Source organism: Acromyrmex echinatior, chromosome 10, assembly GCF_024713525.1.
Source record: "Acromyrmex echinatior isolate Ae372 chromosome 10, ASM2471352v2, whole genome shotgun sequence".
Classification (NCBI taxonomy): domain Eukaryota; kingdom Metazoa; phylum Arthropoda; class Insecta; order Hymenoptera; family Formicidae; genus Acromyrmex; species Acromyrmex echinatior.
This window is the reverse complement of record NC_141861.1, coordinates 10,998,106-11,020,529: the sequence shown is the minus strand read 5'-3', so window position 1 is coordinate 11,020,529 and position 22,424 is coordinate 10,998,106. Positions and strand designations below refer to the sequence as shown.

Below are 22,424 nucleotides of genomic sequence, written 5' to 3'. Positions count from 1 at the left end.
CAGTATAAGATTTCATATATTAGAAAAAATATATATATATATATGTATGTATATATATATATATATATATATGTATAATAATAATAGTCTAAATCAGTATTTGCTATTGAAAAAATTTTTATATAGTACTAACTATTGGAAAAATAAAAAAAATAACAATATAAAGTTTATAAAACATTAGCTATATAAGAAATAGTAATTATAATAATTATGCAGTGTGTGTGTGTGTGTGTGTGTGTGTGTGTGTGTGTGTGTGTGTGTGGTGTGTGTGTGTAAGTCAAAGTCACTTTAAAAAAAACTATATATATAAATAATATTCATATAATTTTAATAAACACTTATACACCTAAGCGTTACTTTCGTTTCCTCTCCCAAAATTGAAATTGTCAGATTAAATTACAGTACATGAAATGCTTGCGTACCTCTGTTGCATCCTTGGCCAACAAGGAAAAGAGTCACCTGTATCAATCAGAACAGAGGATCAATGGGACGCTTATCGATATTTGATGAAACTCCGATGCGTTACTACAATGGAAAGCCGAGTCTATCAACACACCTTCTTTAAAATTTGTTGCTATTACTTTGTTGCTACTGAAGATGTAGCCGAATGGAAAATCCCGTCTTTGCACACGTGATAATTCACTAAGATTCTGTACGTAACTAGACAAATACACTGTGCGACCTGCGATACAACACCCATATTATACAAATACAGCCTGCAGAAGAATGCCCAAGCTGTATTGAAGGATTTACATATATGTGTGTATTACATGTATATGTGTGAGGTTTCTCATGAGATTATAAAAATCCCGCAGGGCGGGGAGATTATTTGATCGAAGCCTAGACATGAAATTACATTAGATTAGGAGTCTTCCAAAGGTCATGTGTGGAAATCATTGGTATCCCCCATCCTGCGTTCAAATGTGCCTTATCGTGGCTTAACTGCATATTGGCTTAGACATTTTCTTTTCTAATTTAAAAACTATAGCGAGTACCTCAAAATGGTATAAGAATTTTTTGTTTCCTTTGATCCATTCTCCGTCCCCAATGTGACCTCAACCCATCTTAAGAGACATCCTGTATATATATATATATATATATATATATATATATATATATATATATATATATGTATATATATTGTATATATGTATTAATAGAGTAACACTATATAATTATAATGTTATAAAGTACAAAATCGAATGTATACTTCTAAGTAAATATAGAAAAGGGTACACATATATGCATTCCTTTTTTTTCTTTTTTTCTATCGAATACTTAAAAGGAGTACAAAAGAATACAGATAAAGTATCAAAAATCACCTTATTCTTTCCTCTTCCTCCTGCAAATGTAAGAAAAACCTGTTAAAAAAAAAGCTTACACATATATGTATTTATAAGAAGTATGAAGAAATTGAGGAAGGGATTTTGGAGGTCGCCTTGTCATTCCTTCCTGCTTCTTATCAAAAAGAAGAGAGAAAAACAATATCTCTTTCTCTAATATTTGAGCAGGTATGTTTAAGCAATAATCGACTTGAAATTTATTAATTAACAATCACAGAAAGAAAAGAATCAATCATTTATTAAGTTGCAAATGTTGTGCATCCCCAACATTTGTCTAAAGTGAAGGGTGTTACGTCTTGACGACTCCACGATTCTTTTTTTTTCGTGGAAAAAATCCGTTTTCTTCTCAAATACGACGGGGTCAGTAGCATTATGAATATCGATTTTTGATTATTATAAATAACTAGACATCAATTAAAGGACAATAATTATTAGTGTTCGATTGAAAGCACGTGCATTGGCCCTATGGTTCACAGATAAGCTTGATCACATTTTCTGACTCACGTATAAAACGAAAACACACTTATCATTTCTATTCTTTCGAAATAATTGGGAAACCTTTGGAAAAAAGAGAATCACCCATTTAAAGTTCAAGTATCGAATTGTATCATATCCCTATATATATATATATATATATATATATATATATATATATATATATATATACAGGGTTGGCCATATTCGACGGAAAAATGTTTTTTTTTCAATCATGGGAAACGTCGTTACTCGATCTAACATCTCTTTCCCATGATTGAAAAAAAAACATCTTTCCGTCGAATATGGCCAACTCTGTATATATATATATATATATATATATATATATATGGCCCTTTGGAAAAGCGCAGTCAGTTATAAAAAATTTTTTCGAGCAATCATAAGTGACATTCAAGATTAGTCGATGAGTTTAATTGTTCCAAGTGCGGAGTTCTCGGCTTAGTGCAATAAAAAAAAAATTAGTAGTCCATGTTGAAGATCTGTCATCCTTAGTTAAGAGACATCACTGAGATATTATCGGGGACTCCCGCTATAGTTCGTCACTGCCTCCAGCAAACAGTAAGAACAAATTTTCTTTTTTTTCTTTCTCATGTTACTTTAATTTCAAAGTTGACCAATATTCTCTCATTCTCTTATTCCTTCTCAATCTTTTCTTTCTTTAACAGACATACATAGACACACCCTGCCTATCCTTTCTCTTAACAAATTACTTAAGCGATGAAACGTTTCAAGTAATTCTGCTTTTTCTTATCCAAAATTACTTAAGCGATAAAACGCTTCAAGTAATTCATCTCTTTCTCTACTCAGAATTACTTAAGCGGTAAAACGCTTCAAGTAATTCATCTCTTACTCTGCTTCGAATTACTTAAACGATAAAACGTTTCAAATAATTCACCTTTTTTCTCTACTCAGAATTACTTAAGCAATAAACGCTTCGAGTAATTTTTCTTTTTCGTATTCATAGTTACTTAAGCAATAAAACGCCTTAAGTAACCCATGATTATTCTCCCTAGAACCAAATCATAACTCCTGGAAAATCTATCTCCCCCTCTCTTCTCTTCGGAGTTATCTTCCCTTTTACGTTCTTTTATTTATTCATCATGGGCACTAACGAGAGAAAATTTCAGTAGATGATCTGGCGGAATAGACACAGAGGACGCAAGAAGCCAAGCTCGAGAAACTCAGAAAAGCTAACATCCCAATTTTATTATGCGGATACAGACCGGACAATTTATCTCTCCTCAAGTCGTCAACTTAAAGAGGCTCATTTGCGCCAAAAATATCGAGATCATGGGTCCCCCAATGTCCTTGTAATAGACCTTACCTCCAAGCCAACCGATAGTTCTTCTAGCAATACACCTTCAGATCCTTCCTTGGATTTTGAATTTCCTTCCCCCTCCTTATTCTCCTACCTTCAATAATTTTCAAAACTTAGAACTTTCTGCTCCCTTTCACTCTCCAGTTCCTCCAGAAGATAATATATCTTACGATGAGATATCAATCACTTGAACATCTTATCGAATCTATAAGAAGTTCTTTTCCTCCCCTTTAATACACAACCTTATACACATTTACACAGAAACCTATTGTATTTTTATCTAGCATCGATTTCTGAAAAACGACACATGTATCACACACACATTGTAACTTATAAAGCGTACATCCGAAGCCTTATATATATATATATATATATATATATATATATATACATATATTTGGTATATATATATATATACATATATATATATATATATATATATATATATATATGGTATATACAATATTATTCGACTGTTTTTCTTTATTCTAATTTTTATGTTATTCTGATTTAATATTTCTAACACTTCTTGTACATTGATCCCCGAATTTTCCTGGTTTTGGTCCCTTTAATAGGAAAACATAATCTCCTGGTTTAAATAATTGTGAATTAATCTTCTTATCATAATTTTGGATTTAATTTTTGGATTTAATTTTGGCTGCTACTATGTTTTCACGAGCATTTTCTTGGATTATGTAAACTGCGTAACTTAAGATTCATCAGATATTCGTCATAACTTGCAATTTGTTACATATCATACAAAACATATCTTTGAGGTCTAACAATTCATTTGACGGCAGTCTTGCTATTTTACCGAATATTAATTCATAAGGAGTATGTTTGGTGGCTTCATGGATGCTCGTGTTATAATTAAATATTGCTGATCCATTCCACCTATCCCATTGTTTTTCATCATTGGCGTATTATTTTAAATATTCGTCTAACGAATGATGAGATCTTTCCAATGATCCATTTGATTGAGGGTGGAAGGCGATAGTACGCAGTTTACGAATCCTGAATAACTTTGTAATTTTCTTCATTAATTCGCTAATAGAATTCCTTCCTTAATCTATAAATATCTATAAATATAGGTGTTCTTAATATGCAGATAAATCGGTCAGCAAAGACTTTTACTACGGTTTCAGTTTGATCTGGCAGGGATATACCCATGCAAAATTTAATTAGCTGATCTTGTAACATTAATATATATTCATTTCCTTTCTCAGTTTTAGATAGAGGTCTCACAATATCCATGGTAACCTTATCGAATGAAGATCCCGGTATGTTAATCATCATAGATTGTTTGGTTTTTACTCGTACTAACTTTTTTAATTGGCATTGCAAATATTGTTGTATGTAGCGTTGAACATCAGATTTCAAATTTTCCCAATAGTATTTGTGTTTTTGTAACACCTCTGTGTAACCCGTAGTAAGCAATGAATTTCAATTATCGCAGAACGAAGATCTTTTGATATTTAATTAGTCCGTTGCATATAATTTAATCAGCGAGTCGGCTAAAGATTAATTACAATACAGTTTTAATATTGTTCCAGGGTACATTATTAACATAACCTGTTTTCGCAATACTAAGAGTTTCTAAGTTCCGGTTTTCCGCGGCAATCCGTAAATCTTTGATTGCTGCAGAGATCTGGGTGAGAGTCATGGTTGGTCCTTCGCATTGTCCTTCACTGACAGACAAAGCTATATGATAGTGCTTTTTATATTTTATGGGCTTAGCTTTACCTAAGGCGAGGTTTCCTAAACAGGGAATTTTGTTTCTTTCAAATAGCTTCTGTGAACCGAAGTCTAAAGATTTTCTATTAGTATCTATGAAATACGCTACATTATTTTTTCGCAAAAATAATAAGTCGCGTGAATCCACAATATTATTATTATTATTATTATTTATTATTTGATGGTTAATGATAATAGATTTTTCCTTCTTCTTTGATCTTCCGTTCTTGTTTTCTTCTCTCACCTCTTCGTCTTTTTCTTTTTCTTCTGGGTTTTCTTCTTCATTGCTCATTTTGTCTGGCGGATCGTTTCTATTTTCTACTTCATTTCTTCCGTTTTCATGTTGCTGTAACTCCTGTGATTTTTCCTGTTGTACTTTATTATTTCTCAGGTTTGTCTACTAACAGCGTTAGAGGGATATTGCATTAGTGTTTTCCCCTTTAATGATTTTGTTCCTTCACGTCTTTTTGCGTAGTCGGGGAAGGTTCTAAATCTTTCTTAGGCTGTTTGTCATTGATCGGTAAGTCCAGATCTTTCTCCTCATTGTCTGAAAGGAATAGCGTGTGCCTTCTTCGTCTTCTTCATCTTCCAGCATTTTAGAAATTGCTTCTTCAGAATTATTAAGCTTTAAAGGTTTATTGTAATTAATTATGCTGCAATTTGTTGAAATCTACAAGATTTCTTGATAATGCATCTTGATAATGCATATAATTTGAAATCCTCGTCGTCCTCCTCATCTGATTTCTTTAGCATTTTAGAAATCGTTTCTGCATCTTTTATTAAGGTTCAAAGGCTTGTGGTGATTAATTATATTGCAGTTCTTTTTCAAGGGCTATCGGATTTCGTGATAATGCATCGGCACATTTTTATTTGCTTTGTATATCACATCGTAATCAAATTCAACTAATTTTAATCTCCATCGTAATATTCGCATCTTGTACATTTTTCAACCAGAGAAGGGGTTTGTGGTCTGTAATTAGGGTAAATTTCCGTCCATATAAATAAATGTTTGACGCAGTATACTATGGCTAATGCTTCTTTCTTATAAATATCGTATTTTATTTCGTTTTCGGTTAGAGTTCGCGAAGAATATGCTATTGGTTGATCTTTATTTATCACTCCTTGTAATAGAATGCCTCCAATTGTGTGTGCTATTCCGGAAGCGTCAAGATGAAAGGTTGAGAAAAGTCGGAATATTATAGGACAGGTTCTTCGCATAATTTCTCTTTTAATATTTATTTAATTTATTTAATATAATAATCCAAGAAATTGTTTGATATTTTTTGATGTTTTAAGCCTTGGAAATTGCCCTATAGCCTTTAATTTCTTTGAATCGGGTTTAACTCCATCTTTACTAATTACATGCCCTAAGTAAATGACTTCAGTTTTCCAGAACTCGCATTTGTCGGGTTGTAATCAGCTTTGCGTAACCATTCTATTAACAAATTATATTTTCTTTCGTGTTCTTCCAATGGGGCGGCGTAGATGACAATGCCGTCTATATAAATGAATAGCTCTTCTTCCTATAATCCTGTTAATATCAAATCCATTAATCGCTGGAAGGTAGCGGAAGCATTTTTTAATCCAAAGGGCATCCGGCAAATTTGTAATGACCGAATGGGATTGTGAATGCTGTTTTATGGCTATCTGCAGGATCCATTTTTATTTAGTGGAATCCAGAGCCTAAGTCACATACCGAAAAGTACTGCGTTCCGCCTAACTGATCTAAAATATCGATGATATTAGGAAGCGGGTAGGCATTGCCAATAATCTTATCATTCAAGGCCCGGAAGTCCAAAACCATCCTCCAACGTTTGTTTCCTTTTGAATCTTCCTTTTTTGGCACAATCCAGATAGGTGTATCTAGAATGGTGACTGAGAAGGTTTTACGATGCCTCTTTCTAATAGTTCTTCTACCTGCCTATTTATTTCTTGCTTATGAATTTGCGAGAATCTGTCGCGTATTTGGTCGATCATCCATTGTAGATATTTGATGTTGTAATATATTTTACTGTCAACTCTTCTCCGGAGATGTGAGATCTGTCCTGGCTACTAGTTATAAGTTTTATTATACTTGTTTCTTCTTGGGAATTTAAGTGCTCTAAACGCAATAATTCTGTAATTTCTGTAAGTCTATCCTTTGCAGTTTCTTCTGACACTACTAAACATTCGCGTGATATTATTCATATTTTCATATTAAATATTTTCATATTAAATATTTTTCATATTTTCGTTTCGAGTTCCCTCCTTGTGGTTCGATTTGCGTTTGTACGCAAATAAATTTTTCCATTATTTCTTGAGATTGATTTTGTGTAGACACTAGGATTTTAGAAGATGGTTTGTTTTTTTGAAATTACGAACATTTATATAAGGATTATATGATTGCATTCTTTTTAGAATTTCATCGATAGTAACGCGAGAAGAATTATTTTGATGAGTATCATTTTTTGCGGGTATTTCAACCTTTGGAAATTAATTTTTTCGAGAGAGGAGCTCTTTTCTTTTAATTTCCTTTGATAAAATTGAGTTGTATTGCATAGTGAGGTTTGATTACTTCCCTTCTTGCAAACAAGAATAGAATTTACCTTCTGTAGGAAGGTACGGAAACTTTCCTCTGGAATTCTAGGATTATTTGAATTTTCAGGAGGAGTTTGGTTACTCCCCCCTCCAAGGGTTTTAGATTTATTCAAATTTTCAGGAAGGATTTGATAATTTCTCCCTCCAAGGGTTTTAGATTTATTCAAACTTTCAGGAGAGATTTGGTAACTTTCCTCTCCAAAGATTTTAGAATTATTCAAATTTTCAGAAGAAGTTTGGTAACTTTCCTTTCCAAGGATCTTGGAATTATTTAAATTTTCAAAAGAAATCTGGTAACTTCCCTCTCCAAGGATTTCAGAATTATTCAAATTTTCAGGAGGGATTTGATAACTTCTCCCTCCAAGGATTTTAGATTCTAGGATTTCGAAGGGGATGTAGAAATCCTCCTCTCGATGAATATAGAATTTTTACTTGATTCTTTAGTTTCTCTCATTAATTTATTCTTAATCTTTTCTTTAAATACTCTATTTTTTCCTTTTATTCTGCCATTCTTTCCTTCTGTCTTACCTCGTTTTCATCCATAATTCCGCCATTGTTATCATTTGAACTAGCGTTATTACTAGAGTCTTCGAAATTTTGGATATCTTTTGGATGGTAAGATAAATTTGCGTATTTGCAATTTCTTTCTGATCATCTTGCATTTCAATGTTTGAGCTATTTCATCATTGTCAAATATTTCGTTTAAAACGCAAGATTGGCATTTCAACTTTATCGTCTAATGCTTATGACGTTCAAATATGCTTTTCCAGAGACATTTTCTACTATAGTATTTCCTAGATAAATTCCGAGTGCTATTTTTAATTTCGGTATATATTCTATTTTTATCTCTAGATTTCCTATTCTCATATAAAATAAAGATTCTGATCGTGGTGGTGCGATGATAGTTTCTGGAGAAAAGAAAGGTATATTAATTTCTGATATAATTCTAGATATCTTTTCGCGTAATCAATTTTTGAGGAAGTCTGTTTGAAAAAATCTTAATATTCCGGATTGCGAAATGGGGAAATCGCTTGCTACAATATGAAAGGCTACTTTATTTCCTAAAAAAGGAGATTTCTCTAAGAATATAGACAGTATTTGTTTACCATTTAATTTCAATATGTTATTGTAATTAATAATGCTGTTTTTAATAACAAAATTTTCCTTAATTATATTTGGTCCGGAACTGATACCTAACATAAAAGTAATGTAAGGTTCTGATTTACAAAGATTTACTTGAACAGTAGGTGCGCGGCTGTCAAGGGTCAAGGGTTGTATTTCTAATGTGTTTTTGCCTACTGGGCCTTCTTTGATGTCGATGGGTATGAGAATCTTTCGCCCCCCTTGTGGCACACCCGGCTTCGAGGGGCTTGGAGTTTTCCTATTCGTTCATTTTCCTTCGGTTATTACTTGCGATTCTTAGCTCACAACTTTCGAGGAGATGCCCTTGTCTCTTACAGTGTCGGCAGAATAATGAGTCTGAGGATGCCACGTTTTGCCCTATCTTAGATCGGCAGTTTTTAGCAATATGCCGGAAATTATTACAAATTTGGCAAACAATTTTTGCTTTAGGTTCTGAATTACGTTGTTCATTTTGTTTCTTCCAATAATTGTCAGCTGAATGACCGGGTATATCACACCAAATGACAAATTATAGGGGACTTATTCTGATTACTGTTATTATTTGTTCGACAGCCTTTAGCATTATGGCCTGATTTTGACATAATTGACAAATAATATTTCTTTGCAGAGAGTTAATGGATTGTCGTACTTGAGTCGCGAAATCAACATTTATCAGCGCTGTATCCGCGTTTTTTTACAAATTTGACATACTAAAATCTCTGTTCCAAAATTAGTCAATTTTCTACAGTTTGAAGCTGAATGTCCTTCATAACAAATCTGACAGTTTTTTGTGATTTATTCGTATTTAGTGCTTTACTCGATGTACTTTCTTGCTTTCGTCTGTCATCGAATGGAGTTCCCTTTCTATCCGCAATGCATTGGGTACCGTTTCTTGAACACCGTTTCTTGCTATCCTTTGTTCAATTTCTGATTTTAATCTCCTAATAAAACATTTACACATGTCCTTTTCTAAAGATACTTTAATATTTTGATCGCAAAGGGTATTTCTCGAAATTTTATGGGCCTCCATTATTTGTTTTCCTAAAATCTTCACCCGATTCGCGTATGTGATTATGTCTTCCTTATTTTTTTGATAAACGTATGTGATTATATCTTCCTCATTTTTTTTATAAAAATGGCCTAACTCCCCTTGCAATTGATATATATTTTTTGAAGCGCCGTAAATCTGTTTTAGATATTTGGTTAATTATGACACACTGTTAAAATTTTGGTCTTGTATGCGACGCGCTTCACCCACAATTCTTATGATTTTGGTGAATTGCGATTCAGCTTCATCTGATAACATGAATTTTGCTTTCTCGAAAAGTAGGTTCAAAGGAATGTTTTTATCATCGAAAAAAGGTACGGCTTCGATAGCGTATTTTAATGTAGCAAATAAGTTATGGTGCGTCATTGTTCCATCAGTTCCCTCTGTTTTAGGGGTGGTCATAACACTAAATGTTGGTTTCATCTGCGAAGTCGCTAGAAGAGAAGAAATCGAGCAAGAGGTTTGGAGAAATTTATTGTAATAACTTTTATAATATCGATTTTATTAAAATCTACATCAACGTCCCTAGTAGTGGATTGAGAGAGATGGATTTGGCAGGAGTGGAAGTGCATACTGTGTCTTGTGTGTTTGATTTAGATTCAATTGAGTCTCCAAGGGCAGTTTTATAAAGATTTCCTGTTATAGATTTATCGTCTGAGGAATCCGAGTTCATTATCCTTTCCAAAGATCGCACTTTACATCCCGGCTGAATCTTCAGTTTTCATGTTCTGTTACGTCCAGGCTCCAAGATTCGTTTATTTCGATGAAAAGAAGGAATTAGGAGGGAATTATATATATATATATATATATATAATTATATACCAAGGGCTCTCATTTGCGCCAAAAATATCGAAATAAAAGCTCTCCCGATGTCCCTCTGATAAACCTTACCTCCGACAAATCAACCGATAATTCCTTTAGCAATACACATTCAGACTCTTCCTTGGATTTTGAATTTCCTTCCCCCTCCTATTCTCCTATGCTCGATAATTTCCAAAACTCAGAACTTTCTGCTCCCTCTCACTCTTCAGTCCCTCCGGAAGACAACACATTTTAGGATATCCAATCATTTAACATCTCATCGAATCTATAAGAAGTTTCTCTCCTCCTCTTTAATATACACTACACACACACACACACACACACACACACACACACACACACACACACACACACACACACACACAGAAACCTATTGTATTTCTTTAGCATCGATTTTTGTAAAAACAACACATGTATCACATACACAGTTATTGTAAATATATATATATATATATATATATATATATATATATATATATATATATATATATATATTGGATGACATGAATATATGGTCCCACTCGTCCCGAGCAGGTAGAGTGGACTAAACTGAGTAGAAAAGTCCTGTACATTTTGTAATGCTCGCAATAATTAACGAGATGTTAACATTTAATGATAGCCGAATACGCGCATCCGCTCGACTCACTATTGTCGAAGTTACGGCTCACCGAGCGCACGGCGCGCAGATCGCGAGGAGCGGGAATGGCCTAGCAGGCGCGCCGTGCCGTTTGAGCCTAGATGCTCGCGACGATAAGCCCTGCTCCTCGCGGCCGAAGAGTGCGTGCGTACGTGCGTGCGTGCGTGCGTGTGTGCGTGCGTGCGTGCGTGCGTGCGTGCGTGCGTGTGTGGGATTGTGTATTAAAGAGGAGGAGACAAACTTCTTATAAATTCGATGAGATGTTTAAGTGATTGGATATCTCATCGTAAGATGTGTTGTCTTCCGGAGGGACTGAAGAGTGAGAGGGAGCAGAAAGTTCTGAGTTTTGAAAATTATTCAGCATAGAAGAATAGGAGGGGGAAGAAACTTCAAAATCTAAGGAAGAGTCTGAAGGTGTATTACTAGAGGAACTATCGATTGGCTTGTCGGAGGTAAGATCTATTAGAGGGACGTGGGGAGAGCTTTTATCTCGATATTTTTGGCGCAAATGAGCCCTTTTAAATTGACGACGGGTTTGCTGGGAAATAAATTGGCCGGTATCTGTATCCGCGTAATAATTGGGACGCTAGTCTTCCTGAATTTCTCGAGCTTGGCCTACTTCTTGCGTCCTTTCTTGCTCTGTGTCTATTCCGCCAGACTATCTATTAAAATTTTCTTTCGTTATTGCCCATATGGATGGATAATTAGAAGAACATAGAAGAAGAAAATAATTCCGAAAAGAAGGGAGACGGAGATAGATTTTCCAGGAGTTATGATTTGGTTCTATGGAGAGTGTGCGAGAGCGCACCGCGCGGAAAAAGGTTCGAGTGAGAGAACGGCACAAGGTTGATATGATGCACGACAGTAAAATCAACTCCGTTTCTTTTAATTTAACAAAAGAATTTCTTTAATGTATTCAGTTACAAAGTCAAAAGATATAATTAATTAAAATTAGATTAACAAAATATTAAAAGCGGTCACCTTTTCCAAATTGAGTTTGGAATCGCGGTGATGGAAAATCTCGGCGATTTTTCTCGACGCTTCTCGAAAGTTTCGGTTTATAGCGATTTCACTAAACGGTTAGCACGGCGATTTTACGAAGCGAGATTACGACTCTAAGAACTCTAAGAACTTTTTTGGAAGTAAGAAGGAGGACGGCGAGATCGAAGCATTTATTGCTTTCGGCCTGAGCTTTCCCTTTTGGGAAAAATCCAATAAAAATTTGCCACAATCGTAATTATTACGTGGCATTAGGTGTACAAAATTGATTGGCGCTTTGGATTCTTTTCTAGCGACGTTCAACGTAACAGTCATGCGCGACAGAAAATCCGTGCGTGGGATTGGTGACAGCGCGTGACGTATTCGTCGGAGTGCGGCGCTCGCGTGCGCGAATTGAATTGTTCTAGAACCTTCGATTGTCCGTTGCCGGTAACGACAACTTGTTTGCGTGTAACGAATTGTTTTTAAAAAGAACAAAGAACGACGAATTTGATGATTTTAACGAGGATTAAAATCATGTTTGAGATGAAATCACGAGCTCAATTTGTGCATGCGTTCAATGACAATTAACGTCGATCGACTGAAAGAATTCTTGCTTTCCTTTCGAATTACCGATCTCAAACAGAGAGTAACCATAGGATATTTTATGCGTTTTATTGTTTAAGTAACTGTGAATAAGGAAAAGAAGAATTACTTGAAGCGTTTTACCGCTTAAATAATTCTGAGTAAAGAAAAAAAGTGAATTACTTGAAGCGTGTTACCATTTATGTAATTTATTAAGAGAAAGGATAGACAGGGTCTGTAGTTAAAGAGAGAAAAGATTGAGGAAGAATAAGAGAGCGAGAGAATATGATGGTCATATAACTTTGAAATTAAAGTAACATGAGAAAGAAAAAAAAAGAAAATTTGTTCTTACTATCTGCTGGAGATAGTGGCGAACTATAGCGGGAGTCTCCGGTGATGTCTCAGTGATGTCTCTTAACTATGGATGAAAGATCTTCAACGTGGACTACTGATTTTTCTTGGATTGCACTGAACCGAGAACTTCGCACTTGGAACAATTAAACTTGTCGACTGATCTTAAATATCACTTATGACTGCTCGAAAAAACTGACTGCGCTTATCCAAAGGGCCATATATATATATATATATATATATATATATATATATATATAAATAGTGATTCAAATGCATGTTCTAGCTCAGTTTGCGGAATTGCCTCTAGTGCCTGTGTAGAAGCTGATTGGATGGTCGGAATGTCATCAAAAAAGCGTCCTTTCAATTTCAATTTCAATTTTGGGAATAATGAGAAGTCGCAAGGGGCCAAATCAGGTGAATACGGTGGATGGTTTAAGAGACACGATTTCGAGCCAAACATTGACGGACAATCAATGAAGTGTGACTCGGTGCATTATCATGCAACAAAGACCAATTTTCTGGATCACGATATTCGGGGCGAATACGATGAATTCTGCCCATCAATCACTTTAAAACTTCGAGATAATATGCACCAATAATTGTTTGGCCAGTTAGAACAAACTCTTTGTGAATAATACCTTTGCTATCAAAGAATGAGCATTGTCTTGATTTTTGATGGAACTTTTCGTACTTTTTTGCTTGTGGTGAATTTTTTGACTTCCATTCCGCACTTTGACGCTTAGTTTCTGGATCATATTGAAAGCACCATGTTTCATCACCCGTAACAATTGATTTTGGATTATTTTCTGCGGTTGCAACGATGTCTCTGGAATAATTGATTTTCGCTGATTTTTGATCACTTCTTAATGTGTATGAAACAAACTTCGCACAAACCTTCGTTTTACCCAAATCTTCATGTAATATGGTTCGAATTGTTTCTCTACTGATATTTAAAGCCTCCTCCATCATTTTTAGTGATGCATTGCGATCGTTTGCAACAAAATCACGTACTTTTTCGATCATTTCGGGTGTTCGAACCAAAATTGGCCGTCCTGATTTTTTGTCATCTTCAAGGGTCTCTCTGCCTTTCAAAAAACGCTTATGCCACTCAAAAACAACTGTACGACCTAGACATTGACTGCCGTAAACTTGTTCCATCGATCGGAATGTTTCTGATGTACTTTTATCAAGTTTTTAAATTTAATCACTGCTCTTTGTTCCATATTAAAATTTCTACCTCGACCAAAATCTTGTTTAACATGAACTGTCATATCTTCGTTATATGTCAACCAAAATGAATGAAACTTTGACAGATGATAGCAAAATGTTCAACCGTTAAAATGCATGTTTGAACGCACAGATGTCGCCACTGGTTGCTGAGATGTGGTTCGTGTCCGGGAACATATTTGTCGCACTGTGTATTTCTTATTACACACTGTTTGAGATCGTTAATTCGAGAAAAGCAAGAATTTTTTCAGTCGACCGACAGTAATTGTCATTGAACGCACGCCTAAAGTGAGCTCGTGATTTCATCTCGAGCATGATCTTAATTCTCGTTAAAATCATCGATTTGGCATTCTTTGTTCTTTTAAAAACAATTCGGTACACGCAAACAAGTTCCGGCAACGGACAATCGAAAGTTCTAGAACAATTCAATTCGCGCACGCGAGCGCCGCGCTCCGACGAATACGTCACGCGCTGTCACCAATCCCACGCACGCATTTTCTGTCGCGCATGACTGTTACGTTGAACGTCGTTAGAAAAGAATCCAAAGCGCCAATCAATTTTGTACACCTAATGCCACGTAATAATTACGATTGTGGCAAAATTTCATTAAATTTTTCCCAAGAAGAAAGCCCAGACCGAAAGCAATAAATGCTCCGTTCTCTTTCTTAGAGTCAAAAAAGTTCTCAGAGTTCTTAGAGTCATAGTCTTGCTACTATATCGCTTCGTAAAAACCGCCGTGCTAACCGCTTAGTGAAAACCGCTATAAAACGAATCTTTTCGAGAATCGCCGAGATTTTCCATCACCGCGATTCCAACTACAATTTGGAAAAGGTGACCGCATTCAATATTCTGTTAATCTAATTTAATTAATTATATTTTCTGAATTTGTAACTGAGCATATTAAATAAAATTCTTTTGTTAAATTACAAAGAAACGAAGTTCTCTTTACTGTCGCGTATCATATCAACCTTGTGCCGTTCTCTCACTCGAGTCTTTCCGCGCGATGCATTCCCGCACATTTTCTGGTCCTTCGAGCCGGATGTGATTCGCAAGAAATATTGATAGACAAACGCCGCATCACTTTAAAAATTTCACGTCAACGCTCTCGCTCTGATTCGCTCTCGCACACACACTTAATACTTTTTTACTTGATATTGTTTTAATAAAAAGTAATAGCTTTTACATGTTCGTTTTCGTTTCAAAATTTTTTCAATTAAAAATTAAAAATGAAAATTAAAAATATAATAAATTTTTTTATATTTTATTTTTTTTACTTAAAATCTTTTTCTTTAGGAAATCATGAAACTCGAGCAGTATCTAAACTTATGTCGCATCTCATTACTAATTTTCTTGCCGAAAAGTTTAATTTTTAAAGCCATGGTGCAAAATTGACTTTAAAATCTACAAAATTATGGGAATTGGTGTAAGGTTAGTTAATTTCAAATGAATAAGTGACAAAAAAAGAGAAGAAGCGAGAGAGAGAGAGAGAGAGAGAGAGAGAGAGAGAGTCATAATTGAAATTTTTTTCTCAGTTATTAAGGATCTTTTATTAAACAAGTTAAATTTTTCATTATTTTATCTTATCTGCTAAATATTCTTTTTTATTTAAGTAAGTGTTAATGTTCTTTGATTCTGTACATTTTTCAGGTACACTGCTCATGAAATTTGAAAAAAATGATCTCCATTAGGCAATGAAGTCCATCAAGTTGTGGCTGCGAAGTCACAAATCGCATGCCAAAAGAAAGAAAAATTGCAAAGCATTATTTATTTATTTATTACTTTTATTCACTTATTATTAAATTTGTTGTCAACTAATTTCATATTTTGTTTATTTCGCGTTGTTTCTATTTTGTTTCAAAAGTATCAAATACTTTATATTGTTTTTCAATTTAGGAATGTGTTCAAGAGCGCGTGACAAACACAAGTAGAGAGCGGACTAGGAATACTGCTGTAACGTCACTAAAGAACGTAAATTTAAGCACAATTATAATTTATTCAAAACTCTGTTCAGCACGTAATTTAATTTCCAGACGGAACGCACTTACAAAAGAAAATGATTTACATGAAAATTTTACGGCACGGCTTGAAGTTTTATTCAGCGGTTTTATCTCTGCGATTTTCTCGGCGGAGAGAAAACTACTAAGAAAGAGGTGCCAACGGCTAATTCACATTTTTATCAGCTTGGCGAGACAAGGCTTCCTTGTTAGTTGCCAATGAAAAGACTCCAACAATTAAATAAGGTGACGCCTCGGGCGTCATAAGCGATTGGCAGTTCAGAACTTCTTTCGCGAAAAGGAGCCTTTTGATCATACGCTGAAGAAAATCAGCGCGCGCAATTGGCGGCCAGGTACGTTGTCTGTCGGTGATAGTGTTCCTAGAATACAGAGTCTGGCGATCTCGTAGACCTCTTTTTATTGGATCAGAAATCAGATCCCCTAAAAATGGAGAAACTAATTACCGCACAAATTTTTCACAATTTTTGGGAAGATAATGTATTGTATTATGTTTCCCATGAATTGGAACATTTTATTACGGAACAGTATGGCATTGTGTATCCTATAAATACAGAGAATTATTATCATAGTATTTTTATACTCATAAATACTATTCATGCTACTATTCTACTGTCTATATTTATAACACATTAATTTTTTGTTAGAACGTAAATACATTTTATGCACATTTTTCTCATTATAATTTCGATATTTTGTATTTATTACGAGATAATAAATATTAGGTGGCTTTAGTAATCTGTATCTTGTCTACGCGTGATACAGATTACTAAAGCCATCTATTGGAAAAATAATGGATTTCTTTTTACTACACCTAATATTTTATAGTATTTTGCTTTATTTACTTATGCTCTTTATAACTTCTGTATTGGATTTATTCTCTCTCTCATTTTTACATTAATGTAAATATGCGGTAGAAACGCAGATGTGTCCACCATTTTTAGGCACCAATTACTGTGTTCTAGAGACACTAGTCGGTGGGGAGCACTAGCGCGCTCTCGCTATCTGTCGTTAGACTCGAGTAGTCGTTAGGTAGCTGGATGTTTGTGTATGAGCTCTTTTTTTCTAAAAAAGAATAAACGCGAAATAAACAGTTACGAGGGGTATCCAGAAAATAAGTTCCGTTTGTATTATACGTTTAGTAAGGTCGATGTATGAGCGAGCTGGCAACACAGCATTGAAGAGGGGAAGCTACCGAATAGAATGAGCGGTGTTCGGCGTCAGTAGCTCGTGAAACACGGTCAGGAGAGATTATCAAAATGGAGTCCTCCACTTCGCGTCCCGCCACCTCCATTCCGATTCCTTCTCGAGTTGTTTTGCGCGGCATCATTCAGTTTCTTTTTGCTCAAGATTTTAAATCCCTTTGGTGTGTCCCTTCTTCACGACAATGCTCGGCCGCACGTCGCTGCTTCAACAACTGCACTTTTGAATCAGTTTAGTTGGGATGTTTTGACCCACCCACCGTATAGCCCGGATCTAGCACCATCGGACTACCATCTTTTTACGAAACTGAAGGAGTCCTTGGCCGGAAAACGCTTCCAAAGCGACGAGGAAGTTCAGACAGCTGTAACTAACTGGACTAAAGAACTGGCGGGAAATTTCTATGCAGAAGGATTTCGAAACTTGTTTCCAGATATACAAAATGTATTGAGATTGACGGGAATTATGTAGAAAAAGACTAGAAGTTGTCAAGTATTATCCATGTAAATTTTAGATTTTTTCAATAAAAACTTTATTTGTAAAAAAAAACGGAACTTATTTTCTGGATACCCCTCGTAGATATCATGATGATTACAGTTAGATGATTACTAAAATTTTCTAAAAGCCCATATCATATACAAAAAATCAAAAGAGATAATTTTTCGTATTAATAATAATTTTGCAGATTTCTTCTACCTATATACAATGTATCGCAAGACTACTTTTCGATCTCAAACATTCCCGCCCGCCTCGTGTCCCTGCGGTGAAAAGGCTGCTGCCAGTATTATTGAATGTCGCGACTGGTGCTCGTCTGGAGTCGTCAATTGCGAGAATACTATTGATCGATCGGCGCTATCGATTGTTGTAACGATAGTTCGCGGCCACGTGTGAGGTAGTATGATTAGGTTGTAATGCTTTATGAAGTATAATTCAAAGTGATAAAATTCTCATTCTGCGAACATTGTATCTCTGCCACCGCGTGTGGTGTTTACTATTTTATAACATGAAAATAAAGCGACAGAATGACGAGTGATTAAATGGACGGTGTAGTTTCTGTGAAAAGGCACATATGAGGTGATAAAAATTAAATTGTTAAAGTGAATAATGAAATCATGATAACATTAGAAACTAATAAAAATGATAGAAGATGCGCTCAAAATCTTCTATTAAATGAATTAAAGAAAATAAAGAGAAATGTAAGAAAAATATGCGTTTGCCGTTTACGCATCTTCGGGCGAGGTACTCGTGTTTATGTCACTCGGCAGTAACACCACTTCAATTAGAAGTCAGATGAGCTTGGATGAAGTAATGCAAACTGTCACCACACGGATCATACTGTCATCTTCAGGATGTAGCTTGGTGATCCGTGCCAAGAGTCATCTGCATGGCGGCGTAGCTTCGAAACGGAGAAGACATAGCGAACCAATGCGTGATGAGCTTCCTGTTTAATCGGACAAGCGACTAAAGTATGGAAGTACTCGCGCGACCATCTCTGTCAGAAGTGATCGCATTTTCTAGATATGTTATCACCTAGAAAGAGAATTATTAGTTTGATTTATCAGCGCTGGATGAATAGGAGGTTAGGACAACAATGTCGTTTGGATCGTCAGAGAGAGTGTGCAAAAGCTGGGAATTCAGGCTTACATCAAGAGTGTGCGTATTTCTTTGAAGAGTTTCGCTTCGCCGATGACTCGTCGCAGATGGTATTTTGTAGATTTCACCGCTTCCCTCCGAAGTGTGGTGTAGACGGTGGATTGAAAATGCCATTAAATTTCGTCTGTAGAGGCGGTGTGGGCGATGCGACGGCCGTTGGTTGACGAGGCATGAAGTAGCTCCCGTAGCTGTCCGTCCTGCGAAGTTGGTACCGCAGTCTGAGAAGATATCCGAACAGAGGCCTTGATGTGAATGGCCTTGGAACAGAGACACACGAAGATGGCGATGAACGCTTTGTGCCCGAATATCCTCATCCCTTGCTCTTATAGATGAGGATAGGCCTAGCGTAGTCAGTTCGAAGAAACGAACGTGCTCGAGTTACTCGTCTTTGAGGGAGATCATTTATTGGAGATTGCGGCGTGACTGCTCTCCAACTCTTACGCATCGATGCAACCATTGTTTCACAACGGTTCGGGCCCGTGGATTCCTCTATGCAGAGTGCGACGGGACTCCACGATTAAGTGTGGCAGTCATGACTCGGGTGACAATTTTAGTGAATGTCGCTCGTCGATGGAAAGTGCTTGAGACATCATCCAACTCTGAGAATTCCATAGTCATTAGTGTAGGGATTCAGTGTTTCGACCGACTCTGGAGAAGTGTGGTTGTTTTCAACGGCGGTCGTCCGGGTAGTGTATGGTTATATAATACAGAGCCATCGAAAAAGTGCTTTCTTCGAACTCGTCGGGATGCAGTGATGGTTTTGCTCTCTCGACGACAGGTCTCTCTCGGTGATGGCGAAGACACCAGAAGGTGACCCTTAAGAAGGGATGCAATGATGAAAACCTGAGTAGAATTTCGGGCTCGGTGACACTCCGGGCAGTGGCGTTACAGCTCTCAGGAAGATCCTCTGCAGGAGCCTCTTCGTCTCCTCTCAGTCAGTCCGTGACGTCTCCGCGAAGTCAGGCGAGGTTCATTAGAAAGGATGGTTAATGAGCTCATTCGGCGTAATCCTCTGGGAGGCGCAGTTAGTCGGATTCTCCCTTCCAGAAACGTGATGTCATCGTGCTTCCGGGAGCAGCCCCTGAATCCGCGGTTGGCTACATAAGTTTTTCATTTGAAAGCATGGCTTGATCCAGTGGAGGGTGACCTGAATTCTGACCAGAATGTGACAGATGCTGTTGGCAAACTCATGACGGTGCGTGTATGAGCAGTTATAATAAATTTGTTAGGAGTGCCGCGACGCAATGTTCCAAGCGCGGCAACAAAATCGGCTTGATTGGTGTGACTTTACTCTTCGCTGCGAGCAAGCGGATTGTGATATCATTAGTGGTGACGATACGAAGATAAATCGCGGCTGTTTTTCGGCTCATTTTCAAAATGGAAACCCGCCCGCCATGCAGAGTCGACAGAGTTTAGACTGCACCGTAATCATGTTTGCTAGCGTGTTCCGGTGACGATGTTACCGATAGCAATCGCGGCGTAAAGCGGCGAAGTCCTACGGAAATCGGGCATCCTTCTCGGCGAGTTGACAAAGTGTGTGGGCCTAAGAAAGGTGCGCATGCGAGGCGTACGTGACCGTCTTCAACATATATTCGCGAATAAGATCAGTGTTGGTGCGTCGCCAAAAAATGCGGTAATCGCGATCCTTCGGAAAGACGAGAATCTGGCGGTATATTTTGATATCGGTCACCAGCGCTTAACGATGCCAATGCTAGCGCATTAGCATATCCGCCAGAGCCGGAAACAGCCGATTAACAACCTTGAATTGAGCGACTCACTGTACTTGGTGCATTGCGATCCGTTGAAGACAACTCTGAGCTTGGTGGTGACGCTTGATTCCCGGAGAATCCCAAGACTACTCCGTCGTTCCATAGCAATTAGCAAACGTTTTGTTGGTTTGCAAGTTTCGATGAGGGTTGTCGACGGGGAAGCGAATGGCAATCGCACCATGTATCGCTCTTCAGCTGTGCATTCATGGGTTTGTATGAAAATTTCCTCGCACCGCTGCTCGCTCGGCATGAGGATAACTGGAGCGAAGACTTCCTTTCACAAACTCTGCCAGATCATTGTCGGCCGTGCACTGCAAGGAGCTGATTGTCGCAGGCGTCCCATCGCAGCCTCCGGAAAGAATCCAACCAAGAAGCGAGTTCTGGACGATGGGAGCTTGTAGACCTCCTTTGCGGAGATCCTCCTGAAGAATAAATAATACCTTTGCGCCGAACAGCAGCTCAATAGGATCACTGGCCATAAATTGCGGGTCGGCTAGCGAAAGCCCCTCCAAGTGAGGTTACTCGGTTCTACCCTTTGAGGTTGCACTCTGATACAGTGAGAGGCGTAGAAGAATGAAAACAACAGCAGTGAATCTGGTGTTGGTTGTTAAAAACATTATGCAATTACCGACAGTCACTTTTCCTCTACTTTGGAGCACTTGTCATTAATACAAAGATTGCCCGGTGGATCTGGATCATAACAAGTGTAGATGTTGTCTAGCGCTTCCGAAATTAAATACACTTCGCTCTGGTCGATCAGTGCTCGATAGACATTCTCGTTGTTGTGAGGAGGATCACCTTGTGATCTTCGTCGTGGCGCACAGTGGATAATGCGCTGACATTGGCGGGTAGAATGTACGCGTCATGAAATGAGTGATGTCGGACTTTGCATCGAACACGTTTTTACTAGCAGTTTGCAATTGGATTCCAACCGGTGTGTTTCGACAATGACCTTGCGCTCGGCGGATTTCTCGAATCGGAAGTTCTCGCACATCATCACGTTGTGCTTTTCCTGATACGCATTGTTCGGCTTCAATATTGTGTTTCACATGGTGGGACTTCACATTTCGTGGCAAATTTCCAGTGGCCATGCTCGAATTCGGTTTCGCGGCGTTCAGAATAAGTGCTCGTTTGGTGATAGAATTTATGAGTGTCTCGTGATCTGGCGGGTTACTGGACTCATATGTGATTCCCATTCAAGACGAGTCTTTGGATCAAAGAGCTTGATGACGAAGTGATTGAAAATGTCAAAGCCGTGTGATTGGATTGGTCTCCCGATACTCTTTTCACGACACTGGTTACAGCGTGGAAAATGCGGTTCAATTCTTTGGCGATATCACTCTTCATTTTCGCCATGTCGTGGAAAAATTGGAGCTAACTCCTCGTGCTAACTCCTTTTTTGTTTTGGTAATGCTTGCACAGCAATGCCTACGCCCGTGGGTAATTGTCTCCAATTACTGCTGGTCGAATTAATTTTTAAGTGAGCTCCTCCAGGCAAGACTTCAAATAGTGAAATCTTTCAACGTTTGCAATCGACGGATTGTCCCCGA

At 37.1% G+C, this 22,424-nt stretch overlaps 1 protein-coding gene, 1 long non-coding RNA gene and 1 pseudogene across 6 annotated transcripts in view; 2 read left to right on the top strand and 1 right to left on the bottom strand.

Moving 5' to 3' along the window:
- LOC147908299 (uncharacterized) overlaps nt 1–22,424 on the top strand; it is a 167,523-nt gene that overhangs the window by 89,037 nt on the left and 56,062 nt on the right. The window lies entirely within an intron of this gene.
- Nucleotides 1–22,424, bottom strand: part of LOC147908302 (uncharacterized) — a 116,238-nt gene that overhangs the window by 86,857 nt on the left and 6,957 nt on the right. The gene's annotated exons all lie outside the window — the stretch shown is intronic.
- LOC147908304 (uncharacterized) lies at nt 13,283–18,120 on the top strand (annotated as a pseudogene).